General features: G+C 39.0%; 1 protein-coding gene, 1 long non-coding RNA gene and 1 other non-coding gene across 3 annotated transcripts in view; 2 read left to right on the plus strand and 1 right to left on the minus strand.

Moving 5' to 3' along the window:
- Positions 1-16,538, plus strand: part of LOC126020538 (uncharacterized) — a 725,825-nt gene that overhangs the window by 341,094 nt on the left and 368,193 nt on the right. The gene's annotated exons all lie outside the window — the stretch shown is intronic.
- Positions 1-16,538, plus strand: part of CREB5 (cAMP responsive element binding protein 5) — a 426,942-nt gene that overhangs the window by 47,999 nt on the left and 362,405 nt on the right. The window lies entirely within an intron of this gene.
- Positions 6,838-6,944, minus strand: LOC126021598 (U6 spliceosomal RNA). Its single transcript, XR_007500101.1, has one exon. It is a non-coding gene; the product is annotated as a U6 spliceosomal RNA (small nuclear RNA).

A 16,538-nucleotide genomic window follows, 5' to 3' on the forward strand; every position in this document is an offset into this window, starting at 1 on the left:
AGAAGTTAAGTTCTAGAATAGTCAATGTTGGCTTCTAAGATTAAGTTGATCCATGAGAAAGGTGTGGACTTGGTTTATATTGTCTTAATTTCTTTCAACCTCAGTATTTTTATTCATTTTTATGTTTTTATTCATCGTATAAGACATGATAAACATTAATTTAATAAATTATAAAATAATTTAGGAATATTAGGTTCAACCTCTACATAAAGCTTAAATTTAATCTACAATAGCCTTGAGCGACTTTGATTTTTCACATTTAAAAAAGTATTTATTTACTTAGATTTTGTGTGCATTTTAAAACTTTGCATGTTCTTTTTTATTTTTCTCAAATTTTCTCATTGCCATAAGTTCTTTTTTATACAAAGTTGTTTATGAGTTAGTTTCAGTTATACAATGTCCAACAACCTTCACCAATGCACATTTCCCATTACCAATGTCCTCAGTTTTCCTTCTGATTCACCCTCTCTCCTGCCTGCCTCTGTAGCAGACATTTCTCTCTCTTTCTTCCTTTTTTTTTTTCTTTTTATACACTGTGGTTTGCTATATTGTTAGTAAAGGAGTATCGTGTATCATTTTATCTCTTTTCAAAACCCAGTGTCCAGAGTGATTGATTCCAACTGTCATTGTTACAGTGGTCCCTTCTCTACCTACAGTAATAATATCAAGAACAGACTGCTGAATATTTATAAAAAAAAAAATAGTTTGGGGCCGAAGAGAGAGCATGGAGGTAAGTCATTTGCCTTGCATACAGAAGGACAGTGGTTTGAATCCTGGCATCCCATATGACCCCCTGAGCCTTCCAGGAGTAATTTCTTTTTTTTCTTTCTTTTTCTCTTTATTTAAACATCTTGATTACATATATGATTGTGATTAGGTTTCAGTCATGGCTGTGGGGGTCGCCACCCAATAAGCTGAACTCTCTGACCTGTGGAGGCTCCACCCTGCTGTGCCTTTGTTCACTCTGAGGACTTCAAGGGAAACTTCTCCTGCCTGTGCCTGTCTGCCTGTGTTTCTGAATCCCTGAAGATCTCCTCAGCGGCCTAGGGAGCACACCCCCCCAAAAAAACAGGAGTGATTTCTGAGCAGAGACCCAGGAATGACCCCTGAGCGCTGCCAGGTGTGACCCAAAAACCAAAAATAAATAAATAAAATAAATAAATAAATAGTTTCATTATTGGGTAACTTAATATGCAACCATCTTTCTTAATTTGGGCTTACATTTTTATTCTGAATTTTCCTCTCTCTTACTCCTTTGTTTTTTTTTTTTTTTGTTTTTTTTTCTTTTTGGGCACCACCCGTTTGACGCTCAGGGGTTACTCCTGGCTATGTGCTCAGAAATCGCCCCTGGCTTGGGGGGCCATATGGGACGCCGGGGGATCGAACCGCGGTCCTTCCTTGGCTGGCGCTTGCAAGGCAGACACCTTACCTCCAGCGCCACCTACCCGGCCCCTCTTACTCCTTTGTTTACACATTTTGTTTTGTTTTGTTTTTGGATCATACCTGGTGATGCTCGGGGTTATTCCTGGCTATGTGCTCAGATATCGCTCCTGGCTTGGGGGACCATATGGGATGCCAGGGGATCGAACCATGGTTCATCCTAGGTTAGAATATGCAAGGCAAATGCCCTACAGCCTGCGCCACCACTCTGGCCCCTCATTTTTAAAAAATAAAATGTTTTAAGTGGATCACTATAAGGTAGTTATAAAGTTGTGTTCAATGGTGCTTCAGTCATATGATATCTAACACACATTTCTTCACCAGTACACTTTCCTACCACCAATGTACCTAGTTTCCCTCCAGCCTTTTCCCTTTTTCTGCACACTGCCTGCCTGAAGGGCCCACAGTATTCCTCTCACTATCTCTTTCTCTCTGTCTTCCTTTAATTTTCCTTTTAGACACTGTGGTATGTTGCTGAAGGTATAGTATGTATATCACTTTACATCCTTTCAGCACTCAGTTCTTGTGCAAAGAGATTGTTTCCAACTATCATTGTCCTACTGGTCCCTTCTCTGTCTTAACTGCATTCCTCCACACTTTGTGGCAAGCTTCCTACTATGGAATCGTCCTCCTGGCCCACATCTCTATTGTCTTTGCGTATTATTACCATAACATCCTTTTTTGATATTGCCTTCTTTTCTGATTGAATAGATTTAGCTCACGCATGGGCTATTGACTTTGTAGAGAAATATATCAAGGACTGCATTGGGAAGTTGCTGGCTGGGCTACAGATTAACCTGGTATGAGTCTATAGCACTTATGTCTCCTGTAGAATGTCCCCATGAGAGGAAATTCTTGCAGCTCTGAATTTCTGGAAATAGTTTGCTTTCTCTGAGGAATTGAAATATTTTCTCCTCATGGCCATGAAAGTCATGTAACTAGTTCTGTTTCTCTTTTCTCTTTGACTGCATGGCTAACACAAAGCCACATTTACAACTTAACTTTGAGGTCTTTTTACAACACTATGATAAACATATTTGACTTGTCCCACTAGAGTAGACTTTTAGTTCAGGTTTATATTTCCTTGAGGTTCTGATATTTTATTTTAAAAACATTTTTAGGCTATACATGCCTGCATGTGTAAATTAATTTATATTCCTTGTATTTTGAGAATGTACAAAATGACACTTTAAAAATGAAGTTATTTGGTCAAGCAATATGCAGAGAGGACGATTATACTTACAGAAATAGATAGAAATAGATACTTTCTCTCTTAAATGCTGGTCTCAGACCAGTGATGATGCTGTGATGGGTTGGTGGGTGGGGAAATGTGATGTCAGCTTCCTCCATGGTTTTGGGGAGGCCATCCTAAACGACCACCCCGTGTTATATACCCAACTACTATATATTGCATATTTGTTGTTATTGAGTATTTTCTTCTCCATTCATTTAGCATTTAGCATAAGGTAATTTAGTATGTTTAAATTCACTATATATTTTAAACCCTACATCTATAATTCTTCTAATTTCTTTTACTCTGAGTCATTTTTTGACTAACACTTGCCAGTTTTAGTCAAGCCAACCATGAATAAATTTATTTGAAAAGTATATTTTTGTTGACTTTCTAAGTACTTTGGGAAAAAAAAGTACTGTTAGAAATTTAGATATTTAAATTTTTGGCTTAACCTGTTTCTCACTTTTAAATTTCTAGTTATTGTTTGGTCTAGAATCCTTATTTATTAAGGAGGAAATAGAAAATTGATCTTTGGGGCTCGAGTGGTGATGCAGCGGTAGGGTGTTTGCCTTGCATGCATCTAACAGAGGACAGACCATGGTTCCATCCTCTAGCGTCCCATGTGGTCCCCCAAGCCAGGAGCTATTTCTGAGCGCATGGCCAGGAGTAACCCCTGAGCATCACTGGGTGTGGCCCAAAAAACAAAAAAAAATTGATCTTTACTTAGCCTCTGTGACTGTTCACTGGGAAAATTCTAATCTACAGAATATATCTATCTAATTCATGCATTCTGTCTCCAAACCATACCTATGTGTTTAAAGATTGAGAATACGTAAAAGGCATGTCATATGGCTAAGGGATAAGCATTGTATTTATTTTATTTTTAAAACGTGCCCACACATATGCACAAATATATGCACAGATGCTGTATCTATACTTATATAGAAGGCAACATTATCTATAAGTTGCCTCAACTTTTCACACTAAGTTCATATATTTTTAATGAAAGATTATCAAATATCTCTTTAATGAGAGATTGTTCCTTTGTATGGAAAAGTATACATTCCTATCAGGCATCACAAATTTCAACATACTTGTGTGATTTGGAAGTCATGAAACATGAGAAACTGCTGCTCATTTATTAATGTAAGAAATATTAAATATGTCCTACATGTCAGGCATTGTGTAAGTCTTCAATGGATGTACCTCTGGATAAAGCTAATAGAGAAAAAGAAAGAACAACACTGCCTTCATGTAGCTCATGTCTGGTGGCAAAACAAAGAATAAGAAAGTGAAGACAACAATATGTAGCATATGTTGGGTGGCATTGAGTTCTATGAAGAAAACAGAACAAGAAGAGTTGTGAGGGCCTCATTGAAAAATAGAAATGCCATAAAGTTCAAAGGAATAAAAGAAATGAGGCAGTGAGTACTGGGCAAAAGAGAGTGCCAAACAAGGGGAGAGTAGAGTTATAAGCCTGAATCCAGAGGCTGGATGCTGGTAGGTCTGGACTGTGGAAAAATCAGTTTGGCCTGAGGAGATTATCTAGTAAAAAAAAAAAAAAAAAAAAAGGAATAGGAGTAGGAGGGCAGATCCCAAAGAACTGTGTAGACTGACTTTTTTTACTCTCAATGAGATAGGGTCACATGCAAGTTTTCAGCAGAGTGCTAGGACAAGCAGACTTTCTTGAAATTAGAAATGCGATTAGAAAGATCCCTTGCTTTATTGAAAGTAAACTATTGAAAAGCAAGGCAAAGAAACTGTTTGGAAGGATACTAGAAAAATATAGATGAAAGGTCATGGCCAAATGGCCTAAAGTGGAGGTGAAGGACGTGGTTGTATTCTGTGTCTATTCTGAGGATTGAGTCAGTAAGATTTACTGATGATTTTGCTGTGTGGAGTAATAGAAATTGTGGGAACAGGATAAACCTAGATGACTGACTTTAGCATCTGGAATGTTTGAGTTGCCTGTGAAAGGAACAGGTTTGAGGTAAAAACTAAGGAGATTGTTTTTTTGGTCTGTTTGGTGGATTTAGAGATTTATAATTCTGAAGAAGGTGACCCATTTGGCAATGTTAATTTAGAATCATTGGTTTACTTTTGGCATTTAAACACAGGGTTCTTGGTGGAATTACTTTAGCCAGGAATGACTAGAGCAGTTGAGAAGAGGCCGAGAATGAAATATGGCAGAGTGCTGAAGGTTCCTCTAAAAGAGAGAACTTATCTCTCCTCCAAGGCCAGAGATTGAATAGAAGACCATGGGGCAGAAGAACCAAGTCACACAGAGGAACCCTAACAGGGATGCTGAAGAGAGTACAAAAACTAGCAATTAGTGTGCTGATGTGGTATACCAACCTTGAGGAAAATTCAAAAACAACAACAACAAAAAAGAAGATTTTTGAAAGAAAATGAAAGAAGTTGAAGTCTTTTATATTTTTGAAAAAATAAAAAAGAGAGATGAAATAAAGTACATCTAGAAAGTTCAAGATAGGTTCACTATATTAGATTAGTCATGAGCAGTGTGAGAAATAAAGAGAGAGATAGAGGGAGAGAGGTGGAGAGAGAGTGTAGAAAGGAAAAAAATTGAAAGGACAAGAAATGAATTCCTTTGTCTTGCTGAGAGAAATCTAACATTACAGCCTAACATGGTTAAGGGCCCTGTAGATGAAAAGTGCAGGGTGTAAGTGCTAATAAGTGTTGTTATTCTCCCATAGGACCCAAATCTGACTGAATATGCTGATGCAGCAATAGCAAATAGGACATTTCCATGCTTTAGAATTCCTACCCAAATGATGAAAAGTGCAGCCTATTCCCAGAGGACGCTGACTGTTGAACACATGGGAACAAGGGACAAGCTATAATCTTCAGATCTTGGATCCTAGCTCCACAGGCATCATGAAATAGGACATGGTCAGGTCACAGCCTCAGCTCAAAAGAGTAGAGTGCTTAATCTAATTAAATCTGAACCTAGAAATCATGTTACCTGACACTGCAAAGAGAGAGAGAAAGAGTTTGTGCAAAGAGGGAGAATGTGTACTCTGAATCAGTCCTTGCTGGCCCAACTGTTCTCCAAGGGACTTTATGAGTAGGACAGCTTGGGAAATGAAAGACACCAAATTGGGCAAACTTGCAACAGCTGCATGTTTCCCGTTGTATTAACATGTTGCTCTGATATTTGAGTAAATCAATCCTTCCCTCCCCCTTGAATTCTGCAGACAGGGACTCTTCTGAAACTTAAACTTGCTTGTATCCAGTTTTCAAAAGCATCACTATGTTTGCTAAATCCTGGTAGATGAAGTTGTTTTTGATCTTTTATTTTAATCAGCATGACTAAAAGAAAATATACATTGGCAATGTCATAAGAAGTGATGGCCCATTTCTTGGCCTACCCCACTGACAGGAAAATCTAACTTTATATTATAAGGATTTCTTTCTATTTCTTTTCCTTTCTTTTGTGCTTCCCTTTCAGCATACAGCAAATATTTTGCTTTCTCACTTTTTTCCTCTTGTGTTTAAGTTATATCCTCATCTATGGTGGAATTTGGTACTGAAAAAGAAGTTGACTTGATCTTTGTAACCTACTCAGGAATATATAAACCAGTAGAAGCTATTTTATGCATTTTAGTTCATTGGATTAAATCTGCATTAATAACTATGAATATTTGTTTGTTTTCTTGGCCTCATCAGCACTGCTCAGGGGTTATTCTTGGCTCTGTGCTCAGGAATTACCCTCTGGCATATGTCGTACTGGCAGTACTGGCAATGGAACTACCCTACTTGCTGTACTATCATTCGAACCCCAAGTAGTAAATATAATCCTAACAGAAATTATTAAGAGTTGGTATGGACTTGCATATGTCAATGACTCATAATATTATCTTAAGTTTTACCTTCACTTAAAAATGAAGTAGACAAATATAAAAACTCACAAAGCTTTATTTTTCCCCCTTTGATGGAAATTCAGGGTATTTATTTATTTTGTTTTGAGTCCTCACCTAGCAGTGCATAGGTCTTCCCCATGCCATTTGCTGGGGGACCACACTTGGTGGTATTCAAGGAACCATATGGGGTATGGAAAATAAAACCCAGGCCTGAAGCATGCAAGGCAAGCTCTTTATTTGCTTTATTATATTTCTGGCTCATATTAAGGTATTCTTTTTGTTTTTAATATGGAACACTTCATGAATTTTCGAGTCATCCTTGTGCAGGAACCATGCTAATCTTCTCTGTATCATTCCAATTTTAGTATATGTACTGCTGAAGCGAGCACTGTCAAGGTATTCGTAAAGCAGTTAAATACATTATCATAGAATGTTCAGTATTATCAAGTATTATATTGAAACTTATATTGATATGAGGGCTATGGATTAACACAGCAAGATATTGATCAAGAGCAATCCCAGGTGTTGGCACATCACCTGGAGCTGTATTTCTAAATTTTGAAATAGTAAACCCAAATCTTGCTAACTTGATAATTTTGTCCAAATAAGGGCCACGTTTGTATGTCCTGTCACACTGCAAAATAACTTATTTATATTTTTCCTTTTGAGGCAGAGTGTTTAACTTCTAATGCTAAACTATTTGGAAGTCTATGGATCTTACATTAGCTTAATACAAAGAAAGCAATGGTAATTGCTGACATGTCTCTTAATCTGTGAGCAGCAGGTTTCATAGTTCTTTGAGTTCAGTATTAAGCACTCGTGATTTTTGTGTAGGCTCATTTATATTTGCTATCACATGACATTTATTCTGGTAGGTTGGAAGTCTTTGCCAAGGACTTACTGAGAAATTACAGCAAGGAGGAGGAGACAAGCTAATGGACTCTTTTGTGTAGTGATGGGCATTTTCATATACACTACCAATGTTCCAATTAGAGCAGTGAAGTAAAAGACAATGTAAAAAGTAAAAAAAAAAAAAAAAGTAAACTTTATTAAAATTTTTTGTTTGTTTTTTGGGACATATCTGGAAATGCTCAGGACTTAATTTTAGTTTTGTGCTCACAGGACACTCCTCATAGGTTTAGGAGAGCTTTGGGGTGTTGAGGATTAAACCTGGTCTCATTCCTGCAATCATATTCCCTACCTTCTGTACTATTGCTCTGGCCTCTTAAAATATAATTTGAATATTACTGATAGAAACTGAGGTTTTGGTTTTGGAAAACCCTATTTAGTTGGAAAATGTTGCAAAATAAAATCATATTTTATTGCAGCAACAAGTTTTCCTATTTGTGACTAGGTATGATAATGATTAAAGTATATATTAAAGTAAAGATTCAAGTCTATATATGACATTTTGCATATATTATTAATGATTATTTGATTTTAGTATTTTTATAATACAAGAAATGACTATTTCTGGCTCTTGCAGTGTCTATTATAATATTTCATATATTTTAAATTCAGCAAAATAAATTGCCAATGGCTGAAGAAATAGTACAGTGGTTAGGGGCTTTGCCTTGTAATCTGCCAGCATGGTTTGATCCTTGGTACACCATATAGTCACCTGAGCACTGCAAGTAGAGATCTCTGAGCACAAAGGCAGAAATAAGCCCTGAGCACTTCCATGTATAGCCATAAACTAAAAAGTAAATAAGTAAAAAGAAAAAAAAAAGAAATAAATTGTAGAAATACAGAAAGAGAACCAGAGAATCCTGGGCCCTAGAGAACTATTTTTATATTGATTTGCTGTGATTTTGCCTTCTTAACTTTGAATGGACTTCTCATTACACTTTCTTTTCAGAAAAACTATAGATTCATATAATCTAGCCACAAATCTCTGACAATTCCTGTTCCCTCTAGAAACTTTGGATTTGAGTAGTCTTGATTAATGTCTCACTAAACATCCCAACTTGACTACCCCCTCGGGTTTTCTGGGACAAATTCACAACTATATTGGGCCTGGTTCTGTCACAGGTATATTTCCTCTCCCACCATCACAGGATAGCTACCCCTTCCTTTAGCTCCTTTGACTTTCCTGTTCAACCCACTTATCAGGGAAAGAATGTTCCTATTTTCTCTGTTTGCCATTTGTATCACCTCAAGTATTTTATTTGATTCTATTGTATTATTGCTGCAACTGTCAAGAAAAATCTTTGCTCTATAAGATAACTTTAAAGAAATACCTAGCATTTGGTAGGTATTGGAAGCATTTTTTTTTAAATCAGGGCTGTAACAACTGTACAACTCTTACCTTACATGAGACTGATCTGGGTTCTATCCTTAGTATCCTAAATGTTCCTCTGAGCTCACCAGGGTGCAGAGCCAAGAGTTAGCCTTGAGCACTGCCAAATGTGGCCCCAATACAAAACATAACAACATAAACTAATGGAAATGTAAAAAAAAGTTTTTAAAGCTGTTTGCCTCTCAATTGTAGCTGGTTAAAGTTTACACAATACTGCTCCTGGTAAAAGGCAGAGGAATTGGGCCAGAGCCGTGGTGCAGTGATAAGATGTTTGCCTTGCATGTCGTAGCTGACCCAGGATGGTTCAATTCCCAACGTCCCATATGGTTCCCCAAACCAGGTGCGATTTATGAGCACATAGCCAGGAGTAACCCCTGAGTATCACCGGGTGTGGCCCAAAAACAAAACAAAACAGAGGAATTGTCTAGTATAATAGGTATTAGTGAGTGTATTGTAAACTGTCATAGACTAGTGCTCTATACTCATATGCAACTAAAAAATATAGAAGCAGGAATGATGGAGAAGGAGATGAGGGACACTAAATTTATATATATTACACACACACACACACACACACACACACACACACACACACACACACACACACGAGAAAAAGAAAATAAAAATAATCCAAGGCATAGTGGGGCCCTGATGATCCCCAGGCACTACAGTTGACCTGTATTCCCATCAGGCAGCCTTACTGGAGCTGAAAATAAGCCTAATCAAATTACTAGGTCTGGAAAATTCTCACTAAAACAATTTTGAAGCTTAGCTTTAAGGGCCCAGAGGAAGGCCCGTTTTTCCCAGAAGGAGACTTTCTCAGCAAGCTGCTACTTCTGTTCTTCCTAGGACTGGGAGATTTCAGTAGGTTAAAATCACCCCATATCATTACTTATCAGAGAGACGAAAAACAAAACAACATGAAGCATCATCTTCGTCCAGAGACTGATACATATCAAAAAGAACACGGAAATCGTTGTTCTTATAATTAAAAATAAAAAATAAATAACACGAACGACTAGTGCTGGCACATATGCAGAAAGAAAGAGACTCTCATTCACTGTTGGTGGAAATGTGTAGGCTGGTCTAGCCTTTTGGGAAAACAATATGGACATTCCTTAAAAACTAGAAATTGAGTACCCATACAACTCAACAATATATCATATATATGTATATATATCCTAAAGACACAAAAATGCAATGTAGAAAAAGCATCTGCATTCTTTTGTTCATTACAGCAGTACTCACAAAAGCCAGAATTTGGAAACAACCAAAGTTTTCAAGATCAGATGAGTAAAGAAACTGTGGTACATCTTGGCAATAGAATATTATACAGCTATTATGAAAATGTCATGAAATTTACTTATATATGGATGGATATGGAGAATATTAAACTGAGTGAAATGAGTCAAAGGGAGAAAAATAGCCATAATGATTGTACTCACACACATATAAAGAAAGAATGAGCATGGTGATAATACCCAAAGACAAAAGAGATGAGGACCAAGATGAATGAATGGTCCATGGTAGGAAGTTTGCTCAGAGAACAGGGACTGCAGTTAGGGCAGAGCAGAAACTGCTATGACAATTATAATTGGAACTGATCCCTCTGAACAAGAACTGGATGCTGAAAGGAGCTAAAGTGATATACATGATACTCCTTTATTAGCAATATTGGAAAACACAATTTTCAAAATGAAGGCAGAGAGAAAGAAGGAAAATGTCTACCATAAAGTCAGGCAGGGGCAGTTAGGAGGAAAGTGGGAGGGAAACTGAAGACATTGGTGGTAGGAAATGTGCAATGGAAAACAAATGGATGTTGGACATTTTATGACTGAAGCTCAACCATGAAAGACTTTGTAACTGTATTTCATGGTGATTCTATTAAATTTTAAATTAAAAAAAGCACTTCATACCTGTCTGAAAGTAGAAAACTACAGATAGATTTCAAAGCCCAAACTCAAGGCCAACTCACTCCTGATAGAAATAATTCAGAACCTCTAAGACTAGACAGGCTGGGAGAGATAGCATGTAAATGGGTGCAGGAGGTTTGGCTAGTCATGGGAGAACTCACCTGGTCACCCCTAAAACTTACATTTTGATCCTGAGGTTAAGAGGAAAAGTGATATGTTTTCTGGGTCAAACTAAGAGAACTAGCTGATAAATGAAGCTTCTGTGTGAAGCAGAAAACAGCACTTCTATTTGAAAAATCAGATCAAATGTTGGAGTCATAGCATCTGTAGAAAACCTTGCTTATCTGCACGAATGAGTGTGAGGCAAAATGTTTTCTCTGTTAGAACAGAGAGAAAAGGGAGATAATATAATAGTTGCAAAAGTCTTTGCTACCATCATATCATAATTCCAGGTGAATGTTCAGGAAGGTTGCAGCAGGTATGGGAATAATTTACTTTGGGATGCCTGCACGTACATTTGTGTGTTGTTAAACTATTTCCATATTGATAAGGCTGAGGCCAGGAACTGGAATTCCAAGCATTCCTCCAGTCCTATTTCCAGCCTATTGACTGTCAACTCAGACCAGTGTTGCACTGACCAACTTCAGTGTCAGCAACCTAGAGCCATATTTTTCTTGTCCTTCACCCACCTCCCCTCCAAGACCAAAATCCTAGGAACATTTATGAAATGAAAGATTTTCCTCCCAAGTTGCTTCTACCACCACCATGTACTTTGGGGAATTAGCTCTTTTGAGGACCTAATGGGGTGAGTTGTGGTGGGATTGATGATGTAGGCCGGTTTCTGCAGCAGGCACAGGGAAGCCTTCTACTTGGTATCTAGGTGGGAGAACTTCAAGAATCACGGGGGTACAGGACACCAGGGATTCTTGCCCACAGAGGGCTGGACTCTCCACTTCCCTGTGCTTTCTGAGATCTCAAAGGGTTGTTTTTAGCCAGTTGTAACTCATGAACCTTCTGTGTGAGGGGGCCGGTCTCCCCCTGGGCTCTAAAAAGCAACAGGGTGCTAAAAAAGGCTTTGACTTCCAGTATCTCCTCTAAAAAATCTTTTTTTTAATTAAGTGTATCTTTTTAATATTTATTTATTTTTATTGCAGCCATTGTGATTTATAAAGTTCTTCATAGTTGGGTTTCAGACATATAATGAATCAGGGCTAATCCCACCACTAGTGTTGACCTCCTTCTACCAATGTTCCCAGAGTGAATCCCATACAACCACTTCCTGTCCCGGAGCCTGCCAGTATAACGGGCCCATTTTAAGTTTTCATTGTTAGAGTTTGGGTCTTGATTCCATTGTTGTTTACTTTGGCTTGGATATTTAGTTCTTCTGTCCTTTATTAATACCATCAATGTACCTGAGACCACTTGGCATCCTTTCATATTTGTGTTTCTCCTCCACCATTCAATTTCTTTTCTTTTCTTCTCTGTACTCAGGGCCATGGGTATTAGAGATAATAACTTCATTTAGACCATTGCATTTTTTCATGAAATTATTATAAATACTATAAGTGATATGAGTATCTTTTTAGTCAAACACCAGAATGATGGAAATTTTTAGACCATTGAGTCTGTAGATGAAAGGTTGACCTTTGACCAAGGGTCAATTTGAGTTATTTTATTTGACTTTTGAGGTGCTAGAAGGAGTGGTCCCACTTACAATCTCTCGTTTCTCTGTCTGATACCATGTGGTCTTCCCTGGGTCTATGCAGAAAGTGAGGCCAAACTTATATTTTGGACCAAGTAAGGTGCTGAGGATGCCCTTTATTCAATGACCATTTAGGAAGTTTAGAGGCACTTCATATGCTATTGCTCCCCTTAAAAACAGCCACCATAAAGGCAGGGAGCAGGGGCATGGGATGCTGTCTAAATCCAAGTCAGTGAGTGTAAGGCATACTCCCCACTTAGTTGTCTTCTCTCTCCTGAAGATACAGCACTTTTTGTTATACTGATGGACACTTTAACTATGTTGGAATGAACAACACACACACAGTATGTCAAGCTGTGAAGGTCAGCAGAAGAGAAAATAGAGATGTTTCCTGGGTAAAAGGTGTCAGATTCACAGAGAGCTACAATATTTCACCTCCAATACACATTTTGAACACAAAGAATAATGTTTTTGGAAGTTTTTCCAGAGGGATGGAGGACTAGATATTGAAACTTCACTCATGGAGAAACTTTTCACTCATGGAGACAATAGCAGAGGAATGAAATGACTTCTAGAACGAGATGATTTTTTTTTTTGTTTTATGGTCACACCCTGCAGTGCTCAGGGGCCACTCTTGGCTCTACACTCAGAAATCACCCCCAGCAGGCTCGGGGGACCATATGGGATGCCGGATTCGAATCACTGTCCTTCTGCATGTAAGGCAAACACCTTATCTCCATGCTATCTCTGCAGCCCCATGTGATGACTTTTTCAGGGTGTGTGTGTGTGTGTGTGTGTGTGTGTGTGTGTGTGTGGAGGGGCTCACCCAGAAGTTCCCAATGCTTACCTCAAGCTCTGTACTCAAGGATCACTTCTGGTGGGGATTGAGGGACCCGTTGGAATGCAAGGGATTAAACTTGGATTGGCTGCATGCAAGGCAAATGCCTTACCTGATGTACAATTGCTTTAGCCTTCTCTATAGCTAGCTTTGGTTCTTTGTCTCTTTGCCTCCCAAAAGGAATGAAATGGCTCCTTGCCTCACATACTAGCTAGATTCTGGTTCCCTTCAACTGTCTTACAGTGGCACACCCTACCATGGGAACAGATTTTAGGAAAAGTGGAAAACCCAGACTCAGAGAAGAGAACCTCATCATTCTGGCTGCTACTTAGAATGATCTTTGAGATCCTGTTTCACACTCACCTTAACAGATGTTAGATGTCAGAATACAACTACCCCATAGTGAAGATGGCTGCCTTGTCCATCAGCAGGATGTCGAGTGGGAGTCAATTTGCCATTAAAGCTGATGGATTTGCCCAGATCTCAACATTCATGTCTTCCCACAGAGCCCCTGAAGAATAGAGGCACATATTGCCAGACAGCTGTCCAGGGCCAGAAGTGCAAGCTGTGAGCAGAGGCAAGAGGGGCTGCTTTGACCTCATTAGTGCTGTGCTCCTGATTGACAGCTGCAGTCCCCGCCTGTCTGTTCAGCTCTGTGAGCACAATGAACAACACATCCTATGGGAGAAACAATCCACTAACAACACTAATGGAAGAGCCCAATCATAGGGTCACTTCTGAGAGTTCATGTTTGCCAGACCTAAAGTTACTTCTTTTTGATGGTATCTCTCCAGGTTACTGCAAATATGCCTGCTCAGGCATATAAATGTTACAAATGGAGACCTCTTCTTTGTGCACCAAGCAAATTAAAAATGGCTGTGTAGAGTGATGCCTGAGAGCATATTATAGCAGGCAAATATGTCATATATTACTCTGATCAGTGGCTTGGGTCTTGAGGGGAAGGTAGGAATGTTCAATGTGTATGGACATTAGGAATGGCTTGAAAGATGTCACCCACTTAATCAGATGGCTCTAGAGTCATCTCTGAGCACAGAGCCAGGAATAATCCCTGAGCACGCTGGGTGTGGTTTGCAACACCCAAAATTTATTAGAAATTAAGAAGTTGGGTCTGCAGTTGGCAGGTATTACAGTGATTAGGGTATACCTCCTCAGGGTTAGATCCTTGGTACCACATGGATACCTGAGCATATATGTTGCAACCCTGGAGACCCCAAGGCATCACTGCCAGTTGTATTGAACTTGCCAGTTAGATTCATCTAGAATTGTTAAGGTAGGGGGCTGGACTTATCAGTTGGCATTGGAAACCTCTCCACCCAAAATAAGGTGGTTGGATTTGCTGCTTTGTGGGATTTATTCTGTTCATCTTCCTGTACTCACTGGCTTTTGATCAAAGAACAAATTCTCCACCCACAGAGCCAGGGCTGTGAGTATGAAAAACAATCTTCAAACACCCTTTTCTCAACTCCTGGTGCTCCCTTCCTACTTAGTGACTATGCTTCAAAAGCCACTTTCCTTCCTCATCTCTTTGCCTTTCGAGTTGGCTGCTGGGACAATTTGGCGTATTAGCGAGCAGAGAATGAGATCCAAACTGGAGAGCTGATATTCACATCCCCCTTCCTTCTCATAGAAAAGAGAGCCAGGCTGAGCTCGAAAGTGGTCTGCATTTCCCACTGGCCCCTGGCACAGGGAACCTGTTCGTTGTGCCAGATGTCTCTGCCAACAGCTGTTTGGTGATTCTATGTCACCGCGCTTACTGTCAAATCAGGCATATCCTTTCAATTACCTGTTCATATTTCAGCAGGGCTGAGCTCTGTGGCATGGAGAGAGGGGATAAGCCTTCATTGTAATGGATTTTTAGTAAGACTATCTCGGAGATAAGAGTCCTGAATCTTGGCAGTCTCTGTAGAGCACACACTTTGTGATTGCACACAAATTCTTGGCTCCCCAGAGCCGTGTTGTAAATGGAGTGCGCTGTGCAGGGCTGAGTAATAAGATACTGCAGATACATTTGAGAGCAAGGTGCACTTTTGCTTTATTTATGAAGATAGACATGCTGGTTGAGGGCTTAATCACAGCTGATAAATCATTTTAAGCAAGCCTATTAGAACCATATGCTGATTTTTTTGCATTAATATAGTGTGTCTGTTTCCAGTCTAATAAGACAGGCTGTGAGCGTCTGCTCGCTGTGTCTCTGAGTGTGGACTATTTATCTGTTTAAGTGGTATCACTTGTGTGGGAGCATTTATCTCTTTAAGAGGTGCCATTAATAAAAGAAGGTAAAAGGAAAGGGGGAAGGAAAAAATGAGTGAAGGCACCGTGGCGTGTGTATGTGTGTGTGTGTGTGTGTGTGTGTGTGTATGAGAGAGAATATGTGTGTGTCTGTATGTGTGTGGTGTGTGTGTGTGATGTGAACATGTTTATAGTATTCTATAGAAACGAGTCTTAAAAAGCAGAGAACAGGAAACATCTCAATTAGAGCTTAGGAAGACTGTGGCTCAGTCTCTACTCAGCATAAGGTAGTCATTTCAGCCCAGGTGGTTATAATACTAGAGTAAAGATTATCTGAGCAGGAGGGGCTGTGTGTGCACTGACATTTTGGTTACCTCACTTCTCCCCCAAACTCACAGAGGTCTTCCCCAGGACTAGGTCCCAAGGCTCTTTAATGAGAGCCATATTGGGGCTCCAACTCGGAGCCAAGTTCTGTTTATCACTAATTGCAGGGGTGCTCACAGATCTTTTCTATTATTTCCTGATTATACCTCTGCTCCTTTTATTATCGTGCCAAAATCCAAACAGTAATAATTGCATGATTTATTGTTTATTTATAGCCCCTTCCACTACTTCAATGGCTGTGTTTAATAGGTTTTAAAAGAGCAATAGCTTTTACTAAATGACTGGATTTCTTCTGCCTTCCACAGAGAAGTCACGTTTCTCTGAATTTCTCATGCCATTCTTCAAGGCACTTCCTTAGTCCTCCACCTCCATCACTTCCTTGCTAGGCCTGTTTCTGAGCACATAAATGGGATCTCTTTTGGTCTACAGAAGATGTTTGCTGAGCATGATGGTGTTTTAAGAAAGGATGCTAATATATTCTTTTGTATTACGTCCAAGTTGGGCTATATAATTTCTCATTTTCCCCACAACTCACAGTTGGCCTGATTATCTTTAAACAGTTTAGTAATAGAAGTAACTGAAAATATTTTTAAGGTA

The sequence above is a fragment of the Suncus etruscus genome, chromosome 10, assembly GCF_024139225.1.
Source record: "Suncus etruscus isolate mSunEtr1 chromosome 10, mSunEtr1.pri.cur, whole genome shotgun sequence".
NCBI lineage: Eukaryota > Metazoa > Chordata > Mammalia > Eulipotyphla > Soricidae > Suncus > Suncus etruscus.